This window comes from Arachis ipaensis, chromosome B5 (genome assembly GCF_059453495.1).
Source record: "Arachis ipaensis isolate K30076 ecotype BB chromosome B5, ASM5945349v1, whole genome shotgun sequence".
NCBI lineage: Eukaryota > Viridiplantae > Streptophyta > Magnoliopsida > Fabales > Fabaceae > Arachis > Arachis ipaensis.
In genome coordinates, this window is record NC_142440.1 from 119,196,903 (window position 1) to 119,212,721 (window position 15,819).

At 39.8% G+C, this 15,819-nt stretch overlaps 1 non-coding gene across 1 annotated transcript; it reads left to right on the top strand.

The window, feature by feature from the left end:
* Positions 1-627: 627 nt before the first annotated feature.
* LOC148565553 (small nucleolar RNA R71) lies at positions 628-735 on the top strand. The gene has a single exon (XR_015883950.1). It is a non-coding gene; the product is annotated as a small nucleolar RNA R71 (small nucleolar RNA).
* Positions 736-15,819: the final 15,084 nt, after the last annotated feature.

A 15,819-nucleotide genomic window follows, 5' to 3' on the forward strand; every position in this document is an offset into this window, starting at 1 on the left:
TTGCCTTAGGTTAGGTGCCCTGTAAGGCTGAGTCTGATTCTGCTGCCTGTTGTTGTTGTTATTCCACCTCTGATTCCCCTGATTATCTCTGCCTCCTCTGTTGTTGTTGTTGTCCCTCCAATTCTGGTTAGAATTGTCCTGCCATCCATGGCTGTAGTTGCCACTTTGATTGTACCCTTGGTTGGGGCGGTCATAGAAGTTATGAGTGGCTGCCACGGTGTTGTCTTCCTGCTGGAGCTATGGACATTCATCAGTATAATGGCTGTAATCAGCACAGATTCTGCAAACTCTTTGTGGGACTAACTGTTGGTTTTGCTGTACTGGAGAAGGTTGAGCTTGCTGAACTTGTTGTTGATTCAATTGCATCTGCTTCAGCAAGTTGGTCATTTCACAGATACTCTGAGTTAAAGCAGCAGTCTCTCTGCTAGAGGATACTTCTGCAATGGCTTTTGCACGGCCTTGTTTCTGCCTGTGATTCCTAGTAGATTCAGCTAAGTCACTGATCAATTGCCATGCCTCATCAGTGGTCTTGTACTTTTTCATAGACCCATTGCTAGCACTTTCCAATGTGGTCTTATCTTGGGGCCTCATGCCCTGTGTGACATAACTGAGTAACACTATCTTGTCAATCATATGGTGGGGGCAAGCTTCCAGAAGATTATTGAAGCGCTCCCAGTACTCATAGAGAGTTTCAGAATCATCCTGAACAATTATGGAAATATCTTTCCTCAGTTTATCAGTAACTTCAGCTGGAAAGAACTTTTCCAAGAATCCTCTTCTCAGTGTATCCCAGTTGGATACAATTGCTGCTGGTTGAGTGTAGTACCACTCTCTTGCCTTCCCCTCAAGAGAAAACGGGAAAGCTTTCAGCAAAATTGAAGTTTCATCTGCACCATCACGCCTGACAGTAGAACAGGCTGCTTGAAAATCTCTCAGGTGCTTGATAGGCTCTTGAGTAGGTAAGCCATGAAACTTGGGCATCAAATTGAGCAGTGCGGTCTTTATTTCAAAGTCTGTAGCCACCGCTGGGTGATGCGCTTGAAATGGTTGCATTGTAAAATCAGGGGCTCCAGCCTCCTGGATAGTAACTCTCCTAACTGCTGCCATGTTACCTGCACGTAAAACAACCAAATCAATAGAACGGGGGCTGGTTTCTTTCTCAAGTGACGTTTCAGATCCGCCCTCAGAGAGGACTAACCGACGCCGAGCTTGCCTTATTCGTGAAATAGTTCTTTCAATCTCAGGATCGAATACTAGCAAGCTTGGGTCAGGAAGCGAACGCGTCATCCAACGAAAGAAACAAGCAGCTCATAGTAGTAAAATAAAATAAAATGCAAATAAATAAAATCCAATCAATAACTTTAGCACTCTATTGCAACTCCCCGGCAACGGTGCCAAAAATTGATGGTGGGCGGAAATTGGCGAGTTAAGAATGATTATAAAATATGCGTTGCAAGTATAGTTCTCAACCAACCAGAAATCTGCTTATCAATTTAGAAGGGTGTCACAGAAATTAAAATTGAAATACTGGGAGTATGAATCCCAAGTCGTCTCCCAACGAGTTGCAGAAAAGTGTGCTATTTTATTAATCAGATGTTTTCAAAAAGGGTTGAGTTGAATGGCAGAAAATTAAATTAGAGAATTTATATAAATTTAAATAAAAGCCTTGACTGGGAGTTGATTAGCTGGAAGCCCTATTCTTGTTGGAGTACTCTCAAGATTAATTGACAATTGAGGGTTATTATGTTTAGTTGTCCCTCACTAAGTAAGGGAAAGTTAAACAAGTTGGAATGCTATTTCTATCCACAAGTTCCAATCCGCTCTTGGGAGGATTGGTGTTAGTGACTAGAGAGCAATTCAACAACAAACCCAATTACAATCTTTCTCTTGAGCATCCCAACTCAAGGGTTCCTTTCAATCAACTCCCCATCAAGTTAGGGAACTACTCGCTCATTGTAAATGTAAAATTCATAACATAAGAAAGGGAATTAAAGAAAGACATGATAAATAATGATCAAAAGATTAATTAAAAATAAAAGTAATTCTTGTATTAATAAATGCTAAAATAATCCAGTAGTAAAATTAAGTAAATTAAGGAACATGGAAGAGTAAGAGACAAGTAAAGAGAACGAACTAGAATGTCGAAGTCTTGATGAGGCAATAACTCTTCTCAATATCCCAATGTAAAAACAATGAAAATAACAAATCCTAAAAACTATGAATGTGTAGAGAGAAAACCTAGAGGAGGAGTAAAACTAGATCTGAAAAATTAAAAACTATGCGGAATGAATGTTGTTGTTGGTTTCTGCATGTTCTCTGGCTCTAGTCTGCTTTTCTGGGTCAAAAATTGGGTCAAAATAAGGCCCAAAATCGCCCCCAGCGATTTTGCAGATTATACAGATCGCGTATGTCACGCGGATGCGTCATTCAGGCGGATGCGTCATTCGGCGTTTCGCTTTGCCACGCGGGCGCGTCGTCCATGCCTCTGCGTCACTTGTGCAGTTTCAAATTCACGCGGCCGCGTCATTGCGATTTCCTCTCTTCCGCGCGGTCGTGTCATCCATGCGGCCGCGTTGCTTCTCGCTGGTCATCTCCTCAATTTCTCATGTTCCTTCCATTTTTTGCAAGCTTCTTTTCCAATCTCTAACTCATTCATGCCCTATAAAGCCTAAAACACTTAACACACAAATCACGGCATCGAATGGAAGAAAGGAGAAATAAAATACATAATTAAAAGTCTCTAGGAAGCAAATTTTCAATCATGCAATAACTTTAGGAAGGAATTATAAATGCATGCTTATTTAATGAATAAGTGGGTAAAGATCATGATAAAACCACATAATTAAACACAATATAAACCATAAAATAGTGGTTTATCAAGTGCTCTCATTCAACCAAAGTTACCTACAAAAAGGAAGGACCCAGGGAGTTTTCACATCCTCTATGCTATAGGAGAAACAAGGATTGATAAAGGACTCTGTGACCTGGGAGCAAGCATCAACTTAATGCCTTTATCCCTCATGAAGAAGCTTCAAATCAATGAGCTAATGCCCACAGACGTAGTCATCAAGCTGGCTGACAAAACTCAAAAACAAGCAGTACGAGTGGTTGAAAACGTGTTGGTAAAGGTTGGGAACTATTTCCTCCCCACGGACTTTGTCATATTGGAAATGGAAGAGAGTTACATCCATCCAATCATATTGGGAAGACCATTCCTAGCCACAGCCAGAGCACTTATAGATGTGGAGCGAGGAGAGCTAATATTGAGGATACATGATGAACAACTTACCTTCAATGTCTTCAAACCCTCACAAGAAGTAGATCAAGAAAACAAGGAATCAAGGGGAGATCACAATAAGGCACTGGTGGAAAAAACAAGCACTGAAGCACAAACAATAACCCTGGGAATCCCTTTGATTGACGAACAATACAATCAAAAGGCACAACAGCTAAAGGAAACCCAAGAGGAGCTAAACCCACCAGAGTCATATGAGACCAGCAACAAAATCTCCCTGGAAAAAGAAGCCACAAGGATCTGGAGAGCATTGAAAGAAACAAGGAAGAAGGCACCAAGGGGATGGAGGAACAAGAAAATCCCTACAGAGGACTTCTCTCCAGGGGATAAAGTAATCTCTGCTCATTTTCCAGCTATTCCACCTCATCTACCTACCATTCCATCTCAGCTGCCTAAAGTTTTCACCATCAGTAGAATTCTCTCCTTGGAACATGTGGAGGTTTTTAATGAAGTCAACGGAGATAGATTCACTGCGAGAGGGGAAGATTTGAAGCATTACCAACCACCCTGACAAAAGCAAAACGTCAAGCTAATGATGCTAAAGAAGCGCTTCATGGGAGGCAACCCATGTTTTATATGTTTTATATCCTTTCAGTTTCTTTTTAGGATGTTTAAAGTAGTTAATAAAGCAAGGTTCATGAATTCTAAATCAACTTTGACAAACACTTAAATAAATCCTTATATGCAACATATAGTGAACAACAAGTTTGGTATTCAAGGCACACTAAGAGGACAGAAATGCAATTCATATCGTGTTACTCTTAGAGCCTTGAACAACTCTATTTTACACCACATGGCCACAAACAAAGTTTGGTGTCACCAATGTTGCATACATGGACAATTAATCAGTCAGTTGGGTTGTATTCATGAATAGCACTTAGTTAGTTAAAAACAAAAAAATTTCGGTATGTCTGGATGCTACATAGCTTTGACAGCATTCAACTTAAACTCATCCTCATTGACTCTCAGGGTTATCTCTCCTCTTTGGACGTCAATGAGGGTTCGTCCAGTTGCTAGGAAAGGTCTTCCTAGAATGAGAGTTGTATTCTTGTGCTCCTCCATTTTCAGCACTACAAAGTTAGTAGGAAAGGCAAATGGCCCAACTTTGACAATCATATCTTCAATTATGCCTGATGGGATTTTAATGGAGCCATCAGCAAGTTGGAGGAATATCCGGGTTGGTTTAACTTCATTAGTCAAACCAAGCTTTTTGATAGTGGATGCAAGGATTAGGTTGATACTTGCCCCAAGGTCACACAGAGCTGTCTTGGTACAAGCATCCTCTAATGTGCATGGTATCATAAAGCTTCCGGGATCTTTAAGCTTCTCTGGTAGGCTTTTTAGAATGGCTGCACTGCATTCTTCAGTGAGGAAAACCTTTTTAGTTTCTCTCCAATCCTTCTTATGGCTTAAGATCTCTTTCATTAACTTAGCATAAGAGGGTATTTTCTCAAGTGCCTCTGCAAACGGAATCTTTATTTCAAGAGTCTTGAGGTAGTCTGCAAAGCGGGCAAATTGTTTATCCTGTTCTACTTGGCGAAGTTTCTGAGGATAAGGCATCTTGGCTTTATATTCTTCAACCTTGGTTGCTGCAAGTTTATTTCCTACAGAAGTGGTTAGAGAAGCCTGCTTAAGGGGGTTGTTATCAGCACTTGCAAGTGTCTGACCCATTTGTGGCGTTTGAACGCCAGAATTGGGGGCTGCATGGGCGTTTAACGCCAGATTGCCACCCTTTTCTGGCATCTGGACGCCAGAATTGGCTGTCCCTTGGGCGTTTAACACCACCTTTTCACCCTTTTCTGGCGTTTGAATGCCAGAATCATTCCTCTCTGGGCTCTTACTGTCCTCAGAGGGATTTTGGGTAGTGGTTTGGTTATCCTTTATTAGTTGTTCCTTTCTTGGCTTCCTGCTACCTTGGATTGACACATTCAGTGTTTTCCCACTCCTTAATTGGACAGCTTGGCATTCTTCTGTTATCTGTTTAGATAGCTGCTGTCTTGTCTGATCCAATTGTGCTTCCATATTTTGGTTAGCATTTTTAGTGTCTTGGAGCATCTCTTTGAATTCTGCGAACTGTTTTGTTATAATAAGCAATTGCTGATTGAGTTCAGCAACTTGTTCTTGAGGATTAAGTTCAGTGGATACTGCTTTAGCCTCTTCTTTCAGGGAGGACTCACTACTCAAGTACAGATGCTGATTTCTAGCAACTGTATCGATGAGCTCTTAAGCCTCTTCAATTGTCTTTCTCATATGTATAGATCCACTAGCTGAGTGATCTAGTGATATTTGAGCTTTTTCTGTAAGCCCATAGTAAAAGATGTCTAACTGCACCTACTCTGAAAATATTTCAGAGGGGCATTTCCTTAGCATCCCTCTGTACCTCTCCCAGGTATTATAAAGGAATTCATCATCCTCTTGTTTAAAGCCTTAGATGTCCAGCCTTAGCTGTGTCATCCTTTTTGGAGGGTAATATTGATTCAGGAATTTGTCTGATAACTGTTTTCATGTTCTTATGCTTGCTATGGGTTGGTTATTTAACCACCTCTTAGCTTGATCTTTTATAGCAAATGGAAACAGTAATAATTTGTAGACATCCTGATCGACTTCTTTATCACGTACTGTGTCAGCAATTTGTAAGAACTGTGCCAAAAACTCAGTAGGTTCTTCCTGTGGAAGACCGGAATACTGGCAATTTTGCTGCACCATGATAATGAGCTGAGGATTTAGCTCAAAACTGCTTGCTCTGATGGGGGTATACATATACTACTCCCATATGCAGTAGTAATGGGATTAGCATATGACCCCAGAGTCCTTCTGGACTATTCATTTCCACTTAGGTCCATGATGGAGAAAGGGAGATGATGCGGATTGCAAATAAAATATATTTTTATTTTTATTTTATTTAATTAAAAATAAACCGAATAAATAAATAAAATAATTGAAAATAAAATATAAATTTCGAAAACTAAAAGAAAAAGAAAAAGAAATTCGAAAACTAAAATAATTAATTAATTAAGAAGATTTGAAAAACTTTGGATATGATTTTTGAAAAAGATTTTGAATTTTGAAATTTTAAATCTAAGATAAGATAGAAATAAAAAATTTAGAATAAAAATCTGAATTTTTAAAAATAAAAATCGAAAATTCAATTAGAATAAAGAGAAAAGATATTTTGAATTTAATGAGAAAAGAGAAAAACAGAAAAAAGACACCAAACTTAGAATTTTTAGATTAAAACAAAGAAAATAAACAAGAAACCTTTGAATGTCAAGATGAACATCAAGAACACTTTAAAGATCAAGATGAACACCAAGAACAAATTTCGAAAATTTTTAAGGAAGTAAGGACACAAAGGACACCAAACTTAAAAATTTTTATATTTTGGACACTAATAATTTGAAAATGCACAAGAAAAATAAGAAAAGACACAAAACAAGAAAAACTAAAGATTAAACAAGGAAAATAAACAAGAACAACTTGAAGATTAAGAAAGAACTAAGAGCATATAATTTGAAAAATTGAAAGAAAAATAAAATCATGCAATTGACACCAAACTTAAAACATGATACTAAACTTAAACAGAAGACTAAATCATGAAGTTATTGGTTTTTTTAAAAAAATTTCGAAAATAATTTAAAAAAAAAAGAAAATAAGGATTTTAAAATTTTAACTAAAAACAATAATAGAAGACTCAATGTTAGTGACCCTAAACCAAAAAGACAAATTTTCCTAATCTAAGCAACAAAATAAACCGTCAGTTGTCCAAACTCGAACAATCCCCGGCAACGGCGCCAAAAATTTGGTGCACGAAATTGTGATTACACTTTTCACAACTCCGCACAACTAACCATCAAGTGCACTGGGTCGTCCAAGTAATACCTTATGTGAGTAAGGGTCGATCCCACGGAGATTGTCGGCCTGAAGCAAGCTATGGTTATTTTGTAAATCTTAGTCAGGAGATTAATGATAAGAGTGATTATATTTATGAAAAATAAATAACATAAAATAAATAGTGCTTGTAATTCAGTAATGAGAAACAGACTGAGGTTCTGGAGATGGTCTATTATCTGAATCTCTACTTTCCTATTGTCTTCTTCTCCAAACACGCATGGCCTCCTTCCATAGCAGGCTGTATGATCCTCTCGGATGAAAAATACCAAGCGCTGTCACCGCACGACTAATCATCTGTCGGTTCTCACTAGCATCGGAATAGGACCATTATCCTTTTGCACACTATCACTACGGCCAACATTCGCGAGTTTGAAGCTCGTCACAGTCATCCCCTTCCAGATCCTACTCGGAATACCACAGACAAGGTTTAGACTTTTCGGATCCCAGGAATGCTGCCAATAATTCTATTGTATACCACGAAGGTTCTAACCTCCGGACTCGGTCTGTGAATTAGAAACCCAAGAGATACGCACTCAAGATGTCGCCCAATGACTACGTTGAGCTCAGATAGAACGGAGTGGTTGTCAGGAATGCGTTTATAGAGTTGAGGATAATGATGAGTGTCACGGATCATCATATTCTCCATATTGAAGTACGAGTGAGTATCTTAGAATAGAATCAAGCGTAATTGAATAGAAAACAGTAGTAATTGCATTAATCCATTGAAACACAGCAGAGCTCCTCACCCCCACCTATGGGGTTTAGAGACTCATGCCATCAAGGGTACAATATGAAATGTAAAAAATGTCATAAGTTACTAAAATGAATCTCTAAAAGTAGTTTTTATATTAAACTGGTAACCTAGGGTTACAGAAAATGAGTAACTCAGTGCAGATAGTACAGAAATCCACTCCCGGGACCTACTTGGTATGTGCTTGGGCTGAGCATTGAAGCTTTTTCATACTTAGGCTGTTCTTGGAGTTAAACACCAGCTTTGGTGCCAGTTTGGGCGTTTAACTCCAATTCTGGTGCCAGTTTGGGCGTTTTACGCCAGAATTTTTAGACTGCCTTTGAACGCCAGTTTGGGCCATCAAATCTCGGGCAAAGTATAAACTATTATATATTGCTGGAAAGCCCAGGATGTCTACTTTCTAATGAAATCGAGATCGCACCAACTAGACTTCTGTAGCTCGAGAAAATCTATTTCGAGTGCAGGAGGGTCAGAATCCAACAGCATCTGCAGTCTTTTTTCAGCCTCTGAATCAGATTTTTGCTCAGGTTCCTTAATTTCAGCCAGAAAATACCTGAAATTACAAAAAAATATACAAACTCATATTAAAGTCCAGAAATGTGATTTTTGAATAAAAACTAATAAAATATAATAAAAAGTAAATAAAACATACTAAAAGCTATGTAAAAACAATGCCAAAAAGGGTATAAATTATCCGCTCATCAGCGCCGCCACCGTCGTCGTCGCCTTTAGCTTGCGGTGCCATCGCCTTCGTCTTCTGGTATCTTGGCGCTTTCACGGTCGTCTTCATCAATTTCTCAAGCAGGTACTCTTCCCTAATCCAGATTCCGATCAATTTCATCTACTCTGTTAGAGCTTTTACATCTATTATGATCAATTTAATCTATTCTGAACAAATTGAACAATTGGAGCTTGGAGGTAATAGCTGTAATATTATTCTACTCTCTTGCTCCTTGTGGCCATTGCTTCTTTGCTCTGCTCTCTCTTGTTTTATTAATAATATCTTATAGTTAATATATAAAACAATTGCTCTGCTCTGCTCTATTTTACAGTTAACAAAGATATTGACCAAATCTTCTCTAATAAGCGCACTGCATTTAGAGGTTGTTAATATAGATTATTAGATTTATTTAGTCATATTTCATCCAGTTCTTACTTATTTAGTTATTTTGGATAAGAGTTGAATTGATTTACTGTTTTAAATGTGTTGAAATCTCACCAAGAAAAGCTTTCTAACCATCATTTACATGCAGTTGCTCTAAACCATAGTGAGATGGATGACTACACTGCGTTGCGAATGATCTTGTGTGGGATTCCTATTGAAGCGGAATCTTGCTTGTGACTTGGAAAGTGGAAATGGCAAAGACCATAAGGGAGTTGCAAGTGAAGGACTTTGTGGATGCAGGGTTATCAATGGCAGAAGCCATTGAATTTGATGGTGTTTTGAGGGAAATTTTGTCCCTTGGTGTTTCATCTACAGATATCTAGCGCCAAATTGTGACTCGGAGAGTGCTGAAGCCATCCCAGCCTCATTCACTCCACCAACTTGTTTATTACTCTCTCTATCACTCTTCTTCCCATGCTTCCGGTGATGCTGATCCTCCTCTATATTGGTTCCCTTCTTTGTAAGTACTCTTAACTCTGTTCAGATACATTAATCTAACTGTGAATCTCTATAGTATGCATCTGTCACTGTTCAATGTTCATTGTTGAATTTTGATTCCAGGAAGCAAGCCAGACGCACCAACTTGGGTCGCCTCATGGAAACATATGGTCCTAAGCTCTTGGGAGATTCCTATAAAGACCCCATTACTAGTTTCTGTCTCTTTCACAAATTCTCTGTTGAACACCCTCAGGCAAGTTCTAACACTCAAACACTCCCCCTCTTGTTTTAGGTAATTTGATTGATTACGTGTCCTGTTATATTGGTACAGGAGTATTGGTCCATTGTTCTTAAAGAACACTCAGTTTTATTCATTGAAGCTTCTGGAGGAAAAGAAAGAGGCCTTGAGGAGGGCAACTTCTAAAAGCAGCTTAGCAGGCTCAATATTAAGAGAGAAATTGGCTGAACTTGATTCTAAGAAACCTCGGCCATATGGAACTATACATGCAGTTAGTCTCTAGATTCTTCTTGCACATTCTTCTTTCGATTACTTGTTTGCTTGAAACATCAACGTTAAATCGCAACTGTTTTTGGTGAACTAGAACCATCTGTGTCAGTTGGATGGGTTTATTGTTTAAATGATTCAGGCCCCATTGCCCTTTTTCATTAAGAAAAAATTTGGAGTTTCATGTTTGAATAGGCCAAATATATCAGATAGTTAAATTTATTAGTTGCTTATTCATGTATTATATGACCTTCATGTGGCTCCTGTAGTCTCTGCTTATGCTTCTGATAGTTGTTCTGTATCCAGCTGATGGCAGAGCAGAACTTGGTAAAGGTGTGAAGCAGTCTTCAGGGAAGAAAGATGGACCTCCTGTAACATCTTCGACAGCTACTGACAAGAAATCAGGTGGTCGTTCTTTGGAGAAAAAGAGGAAAAAAGATGTTCCTCCTCCACGTATGCAATTTGACGACAAAAGTAGAGTTGAAAAGGCCAAAAGACGTGCATTAGTCAATCAAGGGCACGGATTCGGTACGCAGGAAGTGTTAGCACACCGAAACGCTAAAAAGTTGTTTGGCGCACCAAAACGCTAAAAAGCATCAAAATAAAAATGTTCTTTTTTTTAGGGTCTTTTCTGCAATTGCTTATAAAATAGAGGGGTCACTAACTTCCTTCTTCTTCTTCAGTCCAGGTTCTCTTCCTCCCCTTCTCCGCAATCACACCGTCTCTTCCATTATCTCAACTGCCGACAATGACTGAAACCTTCCCACCACCTCTCCTACTCAGCTCTTTTATCGTGCTACTAACTCCTTCTCCTTATCTTCAGGTAAATACTCATTGAAGAAGCTCAATTTTCCACACACCTTGGAACAAGTTCCACCAACTCTTTTCCCTAAGTATGAATCCCTACCGAAATTCTTGACCAGGTAAGATTCTTCGTTGACGAGGCTTTGTTTCACAATGTCCCTGCAACCTTTGCCGAGCTCCACCGTCATTTCCGCCACACCTTTCATGAACTCCGTCACACACTCCTTCACTCTCACCCATTCACCATCACCGCCACCGCCACCACCACAGCCAACAACAAATCCCGATGAGTTGTTGTTTCTGTTCATCTTTCTCTCTCTTCAGAGGGTCAACATTTTCTTAAGAAGAAGAAGAACAACAACAATGAAACAACAATGAAAAAAAAAGAAGGAAAAAAATGAGTATTTATTGAAATATTTAATTAATTAAATGATTTATTTGAGGTTGAATTTGAGAGTGAGTGAGTGAGTGAGTGGTGGTGAAGGAGGAATTTGGAGAGGCTTAAATGTTGACAAAAGAAAAAGACTGAAAAGGCAAAAGGAAAAAGGTGGTGGGTGAGAGCAAAAAATGGCAGTGCCTTTTTTTATGGTTATGGTTATAAGGAAGGAACATTTGGGACTTGGGAGCAAAACAAACAACCAAGTCTGTACCCTTTGCTCTTAAACGGTTACATGCCCATTCCCCTCATTATATTCTACCTACATCATACTACTCATACATATTCATTTTATCTTTGAAATTGGTGAATAACTAAAGAGTAAAGGGAGAATTAAGAGATGTTGCTGCACACGTGACGCGGTTGCAGATTGGGGATGCTGATGAGGAGGAGTCGTGCGCGTTGGCAGCGACGATATTGGCCAAGAAGCCATCCTGCCCACACACTAGGCCGTCATCGGAGGTTAAGTACCATCCTCTTTCACTCTGGCTTGATGCTCAACGAATCATCTCTGCTTGCATCTCTGATGTCTATACAAAATAATACAACAAAAAATATTTTACCCAACAAAATTTCCTCAATTTTGAATTAATTTAAATATCTGATTTTTTTAATTTTTTGATATAATACTCCAAAACATTTTAAATATAACAATAATAACCATCATAAAATTAATATTTATAAAGTTACTCCACTGACACAAAAACAGCATAAAGTATTATCTAGCCAATCACATAAAATTAGATTCAGAAGAATATCCACCGTTAGATTAAAAAATATATATAATCCAATGATTCTCGTCAATAGGCACATTGGTCAGCCAAAGAGAAGTGCTATGCGCACTGATCAGCCAAACCTCTTCGGCACATGGAATCCGTGCCCGTCAATCAAACTGAAGTTGTAAACAGAGTTGAATTATTTCGTCATTTGCCTCAATACGAATATGGTTCTCAGCTTCCTAAGCTTGAATCAAAGCTTTTCCAAATTGATTCAGTGCATCCTTCTGTGTTCAAGGTACTCTTTTGGAGTTTCATAAGGTTAGTTCAAATTAATATACTTGGAATCTATTTGTTGATATTAATAGTTAAATATGTGATCTGAGAATAAATATCAACATTAGAACTAACTTGTCTTTTCATTCTATAGTGTGTATATTTCGTTGAGTAAATAGCCAAATTGGTCCCCGAAAGATAGCCCATTCTGCAAACGAGTCCCCGTAAGAAAAAGATAATAAAATTTGTCCCCGAAAGTTTTAAAATTGGTAACGTTAGTCCTTCCGTCAAATGTTTCAGTAACGGCGTGAAGATATGCTGACCTGGCCGTTAGTGTGACACGTAGGCTAAGGATGAAACGGCGTCGTTTTCTTAGGGGCTCCTTTACAACGCTTGGTTTTCATCCCTGTTTCGTATTCTCTCTGAAGTTGCATCCTTCTCCCGAAAAGAAAGAACCCCTGCAGTCCCTTCATCTCTCAAGTTGTTTCCTCCAGGAAGATGAAGCATTGAACGGCGACGACCAGGCTTGACCGACGACGACAGTGTGCTGGAGTTGTTGGTGAGCAGTTTGCGACGACGTTGGTCAACCGAAAAGGGCACTCCATCGCCTTGCGTGAGAGGTTAGCTAGCTTTTCTTTTCTTATTTTGTGAGAGTGATTCTGGTTTTATCTCCTGATCAATGTGGTTGTGTTATTGTTGGACTTCCATTTTTACTGTTTGCAATGTTAGGGTTTAGGAGAATGTGTTCAGGCTTAGGGCTTTGGTGATTAGCCATGATATGACCCTGTTTTTAGATTGTTGATAACGTTGTTTGTGCTATGTGTATTTGCATGTGTGTGTGTTAGATACATTTTGGGAGTTGATGTTGAATATGCTTTGCATCTCCATGAAATAAATTTGCATGAGTTGTTGCTGTTTTGGTTTCAGATGGAAGGTCCCCCAATGACCTTTGTATTTCACCATGGCGGAAAGTTCCAAACAGATGAGTCAGGCTATCTGTGTTATGAACCAGATAATACTGAAGTATTAATGGGTGTAGATGCAGACACTCTAGACGTTTTCTTTGTGAAAGGATACTACAAGGAGCTGGGATATGCTGAGATGAACAACTGCCTGTGGAAAGTTCCTGGAACGCTGCTGGAAAATGGGTTGAGGAAGCTAGAAAATGACACGGATCTGTTGAAATTGGTTAAGGATTGCAGGAGGAATCATCACCTTATCAACATCTATTTTGAGCATGTTGTGTCTAAGCCACACGTAGTTGACTGCATGAGTGAGGATGATGATGAAACACTTTGTTTGCCAACCATCCCTGAAGAAGCAGAGAAACCGAAGAAGGACCACAGTGATGCAATGTCCCAAGATTACTGTAAGACAACAAAAAAATCACCTCAGCCAAAAAGAGCCAAAACTCAGCCCACTCCTAAGGCTACTCCTCAGCCCACACCTAAGGTAACTCCTCAGCCCACACCTAAGCCCACTCCTCAGCCCACAAATAAGCCCACACCTAAAGCCACACCTGAGCCCACACCTCAGCCCACTCTTGAGCCCACACCTAAGCCTAACCCCCAACCCACATGTACGCCCACACCTAAGCCCACTCCAAAGCCCAAACCCAAGCCCATGCAAAAGCCCGTCCAGCAACCCAAACCTTGGACTAAACCCCAGGCTGCTAAAGGGAGTAGCAAGGCTACAGCAGCCGAGAAGATCAGCAAGAAGGTGAAAGCCACAACCACTACAAGATCTGGAAGGCAGGCTAAGGCAACTCCAGTTGCAGTTGATAGTCAATCTGATGATTCAGATTCATATGATAGTGCTGAAGACAGTTTGTACAAGCCTGCAAAAGGTGCAGGAGATTCCATAGACAGCAGTGAGAGTGATAGTGGAGTTGATGGAGTAGAGTCTTCTTGGGCCAGGAAAGTAGATCACAGAGAGAAACATAGGCCTGCTGCTGACAGAAGAAGGGAGAAAGCTATTGACACTGATGACTCGAGCTATGAGGACATCGAATCTGATGAATGCTCTAATGGAGGTATTTAGTGATTAATTGTGTGTCTGTTATTGAATTTACTTGTTTAACAGATCTGATTCCACTAATGTAGTTTTTCTACACAAATCTGATGGTATTTTCATGTAATTTCAGATTCAGATGACGAATTTGGTTGGGAAGATTCATCAGATGGAGATGAGTGGAAGTCAGAAGATTCTGCCCATGAGTTAGACTCTGAAGATGAAGGGCCAGCTGTGTATCCACATTATAATGACAAGGCCAAATTTGGTGATCTGAAGTTTGAGGTAAGTATGGTTTTCAAATCCAAGCAACATTTTATGGCTGCCACTAGAGATTACACTATACAATGGGGTAGGAATATTAGGTTCTGTAAGAATGACAAGGTTAGAGTGAGGGCGGTTTGTAAGTGTGAAGACTGTCCATGGGTAGTATATTGTAGACACAACCCCAGTGATGGTTCCTGGCAGATAAAAACACTAGTTGACAATCACACTTGCGCAAGAAAGCGAAAAAACAGAGCTGCAACATTAGAATGGACTGTGAACAAGTTATACCCAAAACTTAGGAAGCACCCTAAGATGAAGCATAGGGAGGTGTATGAGTGGTTTGTTAGGAAGTGCAATGTGAAGCTGAATAGTTCATGCATAACCCGAGCCCTTAAGGCATCTAGGAAGATAGTTGAAGGGGATGAGATTGCTCAGTACGGGTTGATATGGGATTATGCACATGAATTGCTCACTGCCAACCCAGGATCCACAGTACAGGTGGGTGTGATTCCCATAACTGATAATCCACCACAGTTCGAGAGATTTTATGTCTGTCTAGATGCTTGTAAGAAGGCTTTCAAAGCAGGCTGTAGGCCATTGATAGGTCTAGATGGTGCATTCCTGAAAACTTTACACGGAGGACAGCTTCTCACTGCATGCGGACAGGATGCAAACAATCACATTTTTGTGATTGCGTACGCAATTGTTGATGTTGAGAACAAAGAGAACTGGAAATGGTTCTTGGAGCTGCTCCTATCAGACCTGGGAGAATATGAGGCCAAAAACTTGTGTTTCATATCAGACATGCAGAAGGTGAGGACTAATTTGAATCACGATTTGATTTTTAAGGACTCTTTTGATTTAATGATGCTTCTTTGAGGACTGTTATGACTGTATATCTTGTCGGGCTTGACTTTTTTTTCCAGGGGTTAATACCAGCAGTCAAGGAACTCGTCCCAGCTATTCCACACAGATTTTGTGTGTGGCATTTGTGGAGGAACTTCTCGAAACAGTGGGGCAGCGTCGAACTTAAGGACTTGGTCTGGGAGTGTGCAAGATCGAGGACCCCGGTTGAGTTCGAGAGGAATATGAATAGAGTCAAAAGGATCAATCAAAAAGCTTGGGAGTACTTAGCCAAGTGGCCGAAGGAAGCTTGGAGCAAAGCCCATTTCAGTGAAGGGCCAAAGGTGGACAACATTTGCAACAACGCTTGTGAATCCTTCAATGCAAAGACGAAGCATGACAGAGGTAAGCCTATTCTGAGT